Below are 9,113 nucleotides of genomic sequence, written 5' to 3'. Positions count from 1 at the left end.
GATGACGGCCATGTGGATAAGTCATGACAGCTGCAGATAAAGGTATCATTTTGTTCACAGTAGATTGTATGTTGGTCCAAAGTGCCTTTATGTTCCTCAGAGATCAGTAACCACTGCCCTTGGTTCAAATCACCTCTCCAAATTCTGATTGTGCTTGTTTTTTCCAGGAAGTGCTCTTACTTGAACCTTGAGATTTTCTTTCCTCAGCTACATAGCAAAACAGTAATTTCCTCATTGATTCATGTGAGTCACACCCAGCTGTTTCATAATCTTGTCAAGTGTGTTAAGACAGCTGCACTCATTTCTCCAAATCAGGGCAAGGGTTCACCAACATTTTTGAAACTGACAGATACTTGCTGGGTAGTGAATGATGCCCAAGGCTACCAGTTGAAAAAAAGTCATATTGCACATATTGTTTTTGTGATACTCACAAAATAAGTGTTTTGCTGAGATAATATATTAATTTCAATAGATCCATACTCCAAATGAATAGAGTAATTGCACTAGGTGTCCTGCATCGTTGATTTCCAAGTTATATTTTTAATATTTCCAGATTACTCTTTTTTTTTGTGAAAAGTGTAATGTATTTGTGTGAGATATAATATGCGGATAGAACCTGAGATTTCAAAGGGACATGTCTACATTTAGTGTAGTACAAATTGTCTCATCTTATTTTTCATTCATGTCAAAGGTCAAAGAAACATGTGTGAAAAGACCATATTGAATGTTACCTGAATGGCAGCGCTTCAAAGTTAACCCTACAAATAAATATTATAATTGTCATTATCTTGTGAATTATCTCGTGAATGCAATTAAAATGATTAGGAGTAAGTAAATGAAAAGATAATCCAAATGAGGGAAGGAGCAACAGATGCCCTATGTTGCTGATTTACATGTCATATTTCGAATATTTCCAGAATGCAACTACAGTCGGCCCCCGGTTTACGAACACCCTCTTTTACAAACATTTCGACTTACGAGCGTGGACGGCGGAGTTTTTTGTCCCTCACTTACGCACAAACCTTCCGTCATACGAGCAGTACGACATGCCGGCCATTGTATAAGTAGATTTATTTTCACTTTGCTACGTCAACCGAATCAGAAATTGACGCTCTTTACGGCCACGTTGAACTCTATTGCTCTTACTATGTCACAGTCACTGTCTCAGTCACGGTGTCAGTCCCGGTCTCACTCACGGAGATGCAATTGGCCGGCGTCACGTCAATCACAGAAATGCCGATATGCTATTGGCCGAACGCCTTTATCTAGCTTGATGGCACAGCTGGTCGGGATGGAAGGAAGGAGAGAAAATGAGTGAAAAACGGAAGGAAGGAATGTTGTGAAGACTTTGCAAACTTTATCTGTTAGACATGGCTTCTAAAATTGCAAGTGGCGATAAAGGAAGAAATAAGAGGATGATAACAATAGAAACGAAGCAGGAGATAAAAAATAAAAAAACTACGAAGGAGGCGCACGCATGGTTAACCTTGCTTGTGAGTATGGACGGAACCGCTCGGCAATCTTCTAAGGGCAAGACTTTCCTTGCCGGGGGACGGACCTCGCTCGAAAAGTCACGTCGCCCCAGAGGAAAATGTCATTTATCCTTTAAATATCCATGTTAATTAAATTAACTGTACAGTAGATAATGTTGCTAATTTTAAATATGTGTGTAAGTTCGTGATGGTTTTATCCATGATATGACCACGCGTTGCCAGTCAATATGTACGAACATTTGACTTCACTTTGCTATATCAACGAAACCATCTGCTCACGCATGACACGGCAACGCTGATACGCTTTTGCTCTTACAATGTCACAGTCACTGTTTCAGTCACGGTGTCAGTCACGGAGATGCCGATATGCTATTGGTCGAACGCCTTCATCTAGCTTGATGGCACAGCTGGTCGGGACGGAAGGAAGGAGAGAAAATCAGTCAAAAACGGAAGGAAGGAATGTTGTGAAGACTTTTCAAACTTTATCTGTTAGACATGGCTTCTAAAATTGCAAGTGGCGGTAAAGGAAGAAGTAAGAGGATGATAACAATAGAAACGAAGCAGGAGATAATAAAAAAAAAAAATACGAAGGAGGCGCACTCATGGCTCGTGAGTATGGCCGTAACCGCTCAGCAATCTTCTAAGGGCAAGACCTTGCCGGGGGACGGGACTCGATCGACAACAAAATTGAGAGGGTTCTTCTATTATGGATTAAATAGAAGGAAATCACCGGTGAAATGTTCTAGTTTGAGAAAAGTTCCCGTTTAAGAAAATAAATAAATACATTCTGCAGGCTGGTCCCTGCTCCCCTCCGCCTCCACCCAGCTCAAGTCACGTCGCCCCAAAGGTAAACGTCTTTTTTCTTTTGTATACGTTATTTAATTTAACTGTACAGTAGTAATGTTACTCATTTCTAATATGTGTATAAAGTCGTGATGTTTTTACCTAAGGTTTTTGCAGGCGTTGCACGCATTCACTAATTAACATAGGTTTGGATTGCCCGTCATATGAGCAGTTCAAGTTACGAGCGTAGCCGCTGAACGGATTATGTTCGTAACACGGGGGCGCACTGTATATCTATTTATCTGCCAATGGGAACCAGGAAAGAACCCGCAACATCCATTTTATGCAATTAATAATAATGCGTATCTACTGCATGTGAGGCATTGAAAGAGTTAATAATTTCTCATAAAAAATGATCAACAATTAGTTAGTCATTGTTATGATTTCGACGTTGAGCTCATTTTAGAACAGGCTTGTGGATGAGTCATGCGGTTCTTGATGGCAACTTTGTGCCTGCGGATATTAGGCTGGTGACACTTGCTCTAAATGCCAACACTAACCAGGAATATTTTTCACATGTAGTGTGTATGTTTTTATACCACAGATAAAGTACATTTAAACAGTGGATATTATTCTGGATCCAGAGATTCTCACAGTACTCTAGCATTTTATCTTGGTTTCCACATGCAGGGGCCAAGGCCTAGTGACTGATATGATCAGCCTTGCTGCTGGTGTAAAGGAACAAATTATCCTAAGACAGCCCGATCCAGCTTCTAGTTTCCCCAAACACCCTTGTTTGTCTGATACTTCTAAACAGCTAATGATGATGGTAATAGAAAAAGACCTTTCACTTAATAAAAAGTGACAACAATATAACCAGAATAGGGATATTATATTGAGGCTAATTGACAGAGACGGGTTGGCAGAATTGTGGTGGCTGTAAGTGATGACATCACTGTGATGGGAGAGTCTCACCAAAGACGTGTTTGTGACAAGTGCTGGCAAAAACAGCTGACTGGGTATCTCAGGCATTACCTCATTTGGTATGATTTAAAGTCCTGATGTATGTTAAGTACCATTAACATGTCTCCATTTTCCACCTTTTTGGGGACCTAGGAATGTGCCCATTCTACCGAGTTAAGTTACTTCCATCTGCATTTTCCAGTCTACAGCACGTGCATGACAATCATCACACTGTATGTAAAAGCCATACCAGAGACTGACTGTTACACAGTATTCATAAGTGTTCGTGCAAAAACCTACCAGAATATAAATATATTGAGTGGAGGAAAAAGATTTGTTTGTTTGTTTTTTTCCTCATGTCATCTCTGGAAAAGTGTATATATATATATATATATATATATATATATATATATATATATATATATATATATATATATATATATATATATATATATATATATATATATATATATATATAAACAAACAAACAAACAAAAAAAAACACCAACCTAGTTTGTCCACACTGACCAGTGGTTTGTGTGCATCTATGATTAAGTTGTGCCCATGCCGATTATCTTTAAATGCAAACAATAAAAAATATGTTTGCCGTTTTGAATGTGCGGTATTTGTTTTGTATATTTCAAGGAACAAATACAATTCATAACAAAAACATTTGACGATTAAACTAAACAGCACTTTTTTTCACTATGGAAATTGCGTACCACCATAAACTTATTTTTCAAGTATTTCAAGAGGAGGAGAAAGCAGCTCTGCACCGGTGCATTTAAAATCTCTTACCAAGATTTCTTTTGTAACAAATTGGAATTTCAAGTGTAAACTCTGATTGTTTTCATCTTCGGTCAGCTACAGGCTTCACTTTAAGTAGACCTCCGGCTTGGAACGGAAAGGGACAACAATATAGTGAGTGTACAAGGTTTAATAATTTAAGATTTAAGTAAATATGTGTACTGCAGTTATTTGACGTCTGTGGGGTGCCTGTGGCAAGTGCATTTTTGGTTAACTTGTCTGTCTGACATGCAGGAAACCGTCACAGCATGTCTCTTGAAATATAGCTTTTTGTTTTTTTCCGCGATGCACTGATAGGCGAGGCGTGAATTATTGTACTATTGTACTACCGTACTACAGTACCAATGTATACTATCTGAAGCATAATACTATATATATATATATATATATATATATATATATATATATATATATATATATATATATATATATATAAAATAACATATATATATATATATATATATATATATATATATATATATATATATATATATATATATATATATATATGTTATTCATGACCGTCGTAACAACTTCAACCTTTTTTTTTTGCTGATCTAAAGATTAGTCTACTTTCTGCCACTAAATTGTCAAGTGTTCTCGGGGAATATTAAAGAAAGGTCTAGTGAAAGCAAGGCATGGTGAAGCAGCGTCTAAAACAGAGGGCTCTGAGTGTTTTTTATGCAATGACACCATGCAACATGTGTGAGGCAGGCAGGCCAACAGGATACAATATACTGTGTTTTCCAATGCTCACACTCACAATCAATATACTTACTTACATAACATTCTGATTTAGACTGGAGGGGAGATCACAGCCGACTGCAACATGTGACAAGGCTTTGAACGCATTCACCAAACTGTATATTTTTTCTTATCGACACACTTTCTCTTTCAAGACTGCCTACAGACTCACTGGCAATATTGCCACAGTGATACCATGAGATCGGTACCCACAAGCTATTCATTCAGCACTGATGTAGACAAATATTGCTGATACTTATCAAATATGAGCTTGAAAGGGTGAAGTGTGTAACTTTGTATTGTTTTTTAATGTAGATTTGATCATTATATGAAAAGCTATGTAGTCTGACAGAAACTTAAAATGTGACACAAGCAATTTCAAAGTCTTTTAAAAACAACAAATTACTCTATGTGATTGAAAATAGTTACTTTACCTGGCAACAAGTTATTTAAAAAAATAGGTCAGTTACTAATGTACGTACATTTTGAGCAAGTAATTCAATAAATATGATGAATTACTTTCTTGTGGTAACATTCCCAACAATATATGTCACAGTTTTTATTGAATTTGAAGTACTGCTAAAAGTATACCGCTGACCAATCTGAGCTCCACAAATTTTGTTGGCGGAGCAGATGTGTGGCTCGACGTCAAGCCGTTATACAACCTGACCCCTACCGAATATGTTTTGTAACCTGGTATGCACAAACCTGAAATCCACATGTGTTGTAAAGGGACGAGTGAGGACTCACTGAATAAGTTTTTACTCGCAGTCCATTGCTCACCCAAAGCGATCACTTTTGGGGTCTCCATCCACCAGTTGAGATTACTGGTTTAGATGAAGGATTCCCAGCTGACATTGAAAACCTCACTATTTGAAAAGCACTGGGTTAGCGGGAGCTTATCCCAGCTGACTTTGATAGAGCGGTGGGGTACACCTGAGCAGTCACACTCACATTCATACGAATGAACAATGAAACTCGAAAGCAAGATTTCAGAATGTGGGAATTGCACAGAGAAAACACACAAGCATGGAGAAAATTTGCAAAGCCCTCACAGGAAGCCTGAAGAGTGGATTAAATGCTAAACGCCCTGTGTGAAGCGGTCATGTTAGATGCTTGTCCATGGTGCTGCCCCTAAGGATGATTATGAGACAAATTAATTTCTGAAATATATGCACTCTATATGAAAATACTCTATTCAAAGCTAGAACTTTCTGAGTAATCTGGTAATTATATATATATATATATATATATATATATATATATATATATATATATATATATATATATATATATATATATATATATATATATATATATATATATATATATATATATATATATACTATTATATAGTATAATATTCTAATACTGTATTAGACTATTGAATATCATACACTTCACAATAAAACTAGAGTGATGTAAAATTCATCATGGTTTAATCTGACATTGCACTAAATTGATTAAGTTACAACAAGTGTTCTATTTCAAATGTGTTGTACCGAGTGCTTCTAATAAGAAGGGGCAATTTAACAACTCTGATATTACATAATCCTGATTAATCCTGATATGCAATGCACCATACATTTTGGAGGTAATTTTTGTTAAAAAATGTAGAGTCATTTGAAGTTTATGCTCCAGGCTAAGGGCAAGTGAAAGCAATGCCTCTAGCCTCCAGTTTGTTACAACGAGTCCTATTTTTTCTCCTCTAAATGGCACGTGTTTACTGTTGGATCACATGATGCCAATCTTGTGAGGAAGAAGTATTCAGATCCATACATGGAGGGAAATTCCCCAAACTCATGGAGGAATGTTACTCATCAGAAGAAATGAAAGAGAAATGCATACGACATCCAATATTTGAAAATTAGAAATTAGATTTCGTAACCCTCTTGCACCATATTAAAATTATATTTTAAATTGTATTTATGAATTTATATAATACAATACATTCAGTGAATAGTTTCCTTGCATAACCAAATAAATTAGGTATAAGCAAGGTAAAAACAGCGGCATCTTGAGGCCATTCTCATTAAAGTCTGCAGGAGTGGATAAGACTAATGGATGGAGCATTGGTAATTATAGAATGTCATCACCGTCCCATTCAATGATATTCACATGTTGTATGCCCTTTCCTGATATTAAAGACTGAGATGTGTGTGTGTGTGTGTGTGGGGGGGGGGGGGGGGGGGGGGGGGGGGGGATTAATGGAATCCCGAGGGATTACCGCAGGACGGGAGTTAATTTTACTTTTGATAACAGGTTTGGGATACAAAAAAAACATGTCAGGAGCAGACGAGTGGGATTATGCAGTGGGAAAAGAAAAAAACGTTCAACTTGCTTGTTTCATTAAACATAATTTAACTGACCTCCAAAATGGGAGTGATACGGCACCAGGAGTCATCTTGAAGGGGAACAAGAAGGGATGGGAGTCGTTTTTAATAAGAAGTGACAGGATTTTATTTTTTTGTTTGTGTATTTATATACTGTACTACAAAAACATTACCCCCCAGTTTAAAAAAGGCATGCCTTTTTTCATGGTAGTTCTTTGACTGCTCCCTGACCTCCTTATAGATATCCTTGGTCGGGCAACCCAATGTCTTCAATAGGAATGTGAACACTGCATGAGAAGAGAATGAAACACGAAAATAACCTGTAAAATATCGTTGACGTGAAGGTTTGAGAATTCAAAGGACGAGAAGAACGAGAGAGAAAGACGTCACAGTACAGTCCTTGAATTTAGACCAGATTTTTTCCTAAGCATAATAAGATAAACATGCCTTATTTATTTTATTTACTCATTTATTTATTTACAAAAGTTTTGTCCCAGTTATTCTGAACTATAACTGGAGATGAATGTTGGTGGTTGATTTGTTGCTTGGTTCAAAGAGAACTGTAACAGCACCAATAATAATTAACACAATGATGAAAATTAACATTGCATGATCAAGTGCACAACAGCAAAAAAAAAAAAAAATCAGAGAAAAGAAAAAAAAATACATACAGGAAAGTACATTTGCACACACATGTGTGAGGCTGAATATGTGTTTGTTTGGGTTTTCATATGTTGCATGTGCATGCATGTCCTCTTCTCTTGATGACTCAAGTTTGCTTGCAGGTAACCACCTCTCCTTCAGGCTAAACTAATCTGCTAAATATTCCAATGGAGCATGACAGCCTAAATGTCCATGCAGAAATGCCTGAGAATTTGGCAATTAAAATCAAAACACGCTTGCATGGGCACACAAGTTTGTGAATACTAAAATACTAAGTTTGAACAATAATATGACAAAAAGTGCATGTTCTCCTTGTTGTCCGCTCCCATGTTCCTCACAGAAACAATAGGGCAAAAAAATAAATAAAAAAAACTCAGCAATTGGTGGATACACCAAGCTTAGATGATAGCCACACCTTAGATGTAATGTGACAGTTGAGGAATTTGCTGCAGGCTAGTCACAAATGCTTAGCGCCTGACTTTTAACTCCATGAGTTTACTGGGATATGGCCCAGTGGAAACAAAACAAAGGTAAGAAAAAGGTAAAAGGTACTTTAGTGCATCAAAAAGAGACAACAATCCAAAATGAGGCACAAATTTCAAACAAATACTGGGAAAAAGACTAGACTTGTCAAAGCTGGAAAGATTCAGTGCTTCACGAAGCTTGATTTCGCCTTCACTAAAATAAACCAGGCAATTTATATACATACAGGCAACAAATGGGACAACATGGAACACCTGGACAAGAGATAAAGGGTTGAAAGAAGCTGATTGGTTAACACAAGGGGCCAGGTTGATGAGCTCTGGTGGTCACAATTAATCTTAACCAAACACTGACAACTGAGACATGGGCCAAACCAAAAAAAAAAAAAAGAACCTGTAGGATGTGTTTTCTTTCTCCCTCTTCAGCATGTGCCATTGTTTCCATGTGCAATCAAAATATCAGTGATGGGCCAAGACGTTGGTGGAAGTCAAACAAAATTTTAGCCCACGTTTGCTTGTACGTTCTCCTACAGCCCTTCACATTCTGATGGATTCCGACTTTTCTCTCATGCTGGTTTTTCACTTTCTATCACGATCTTCTACAGATTGAACATGAACCGCATGCAATGTTGGAGGACAGTTGAAGGTTTATATTCCCTCCCAAGAGCGTGTGCCATGCCACATACCACAGTTAAACATAACGTATCGTATTGTGCTGGGTCTTCAATCCATCACACACAGGATATGCCAAGAATGAACATGGTGAAACAGTTACCATACGCTTATGCTTGCTGTGCAAACCATTACAACTGGACAAAACATGCGTCAAATAAAGCACAATTTGA

This window comes from Hippichthys cyanospilos, chromosome 11, assembly GCF_059441005.1.
Source record: "Hippichthys cyanospilos isolate Australia breed blue-spotted pipefish chromosome 11, RoL_Hcya_1.0, whole genome shotgun sequence".
Lineage (NCBI taxonomy): Eukaryota > Metazoa > Chordata > Actinopteri > Syngnathiformes > Syngnathidae > Hippichthys > Hippichthys cyanospilos.
This window is presented reverse-complemented; position numbering follows the sequence as displayed.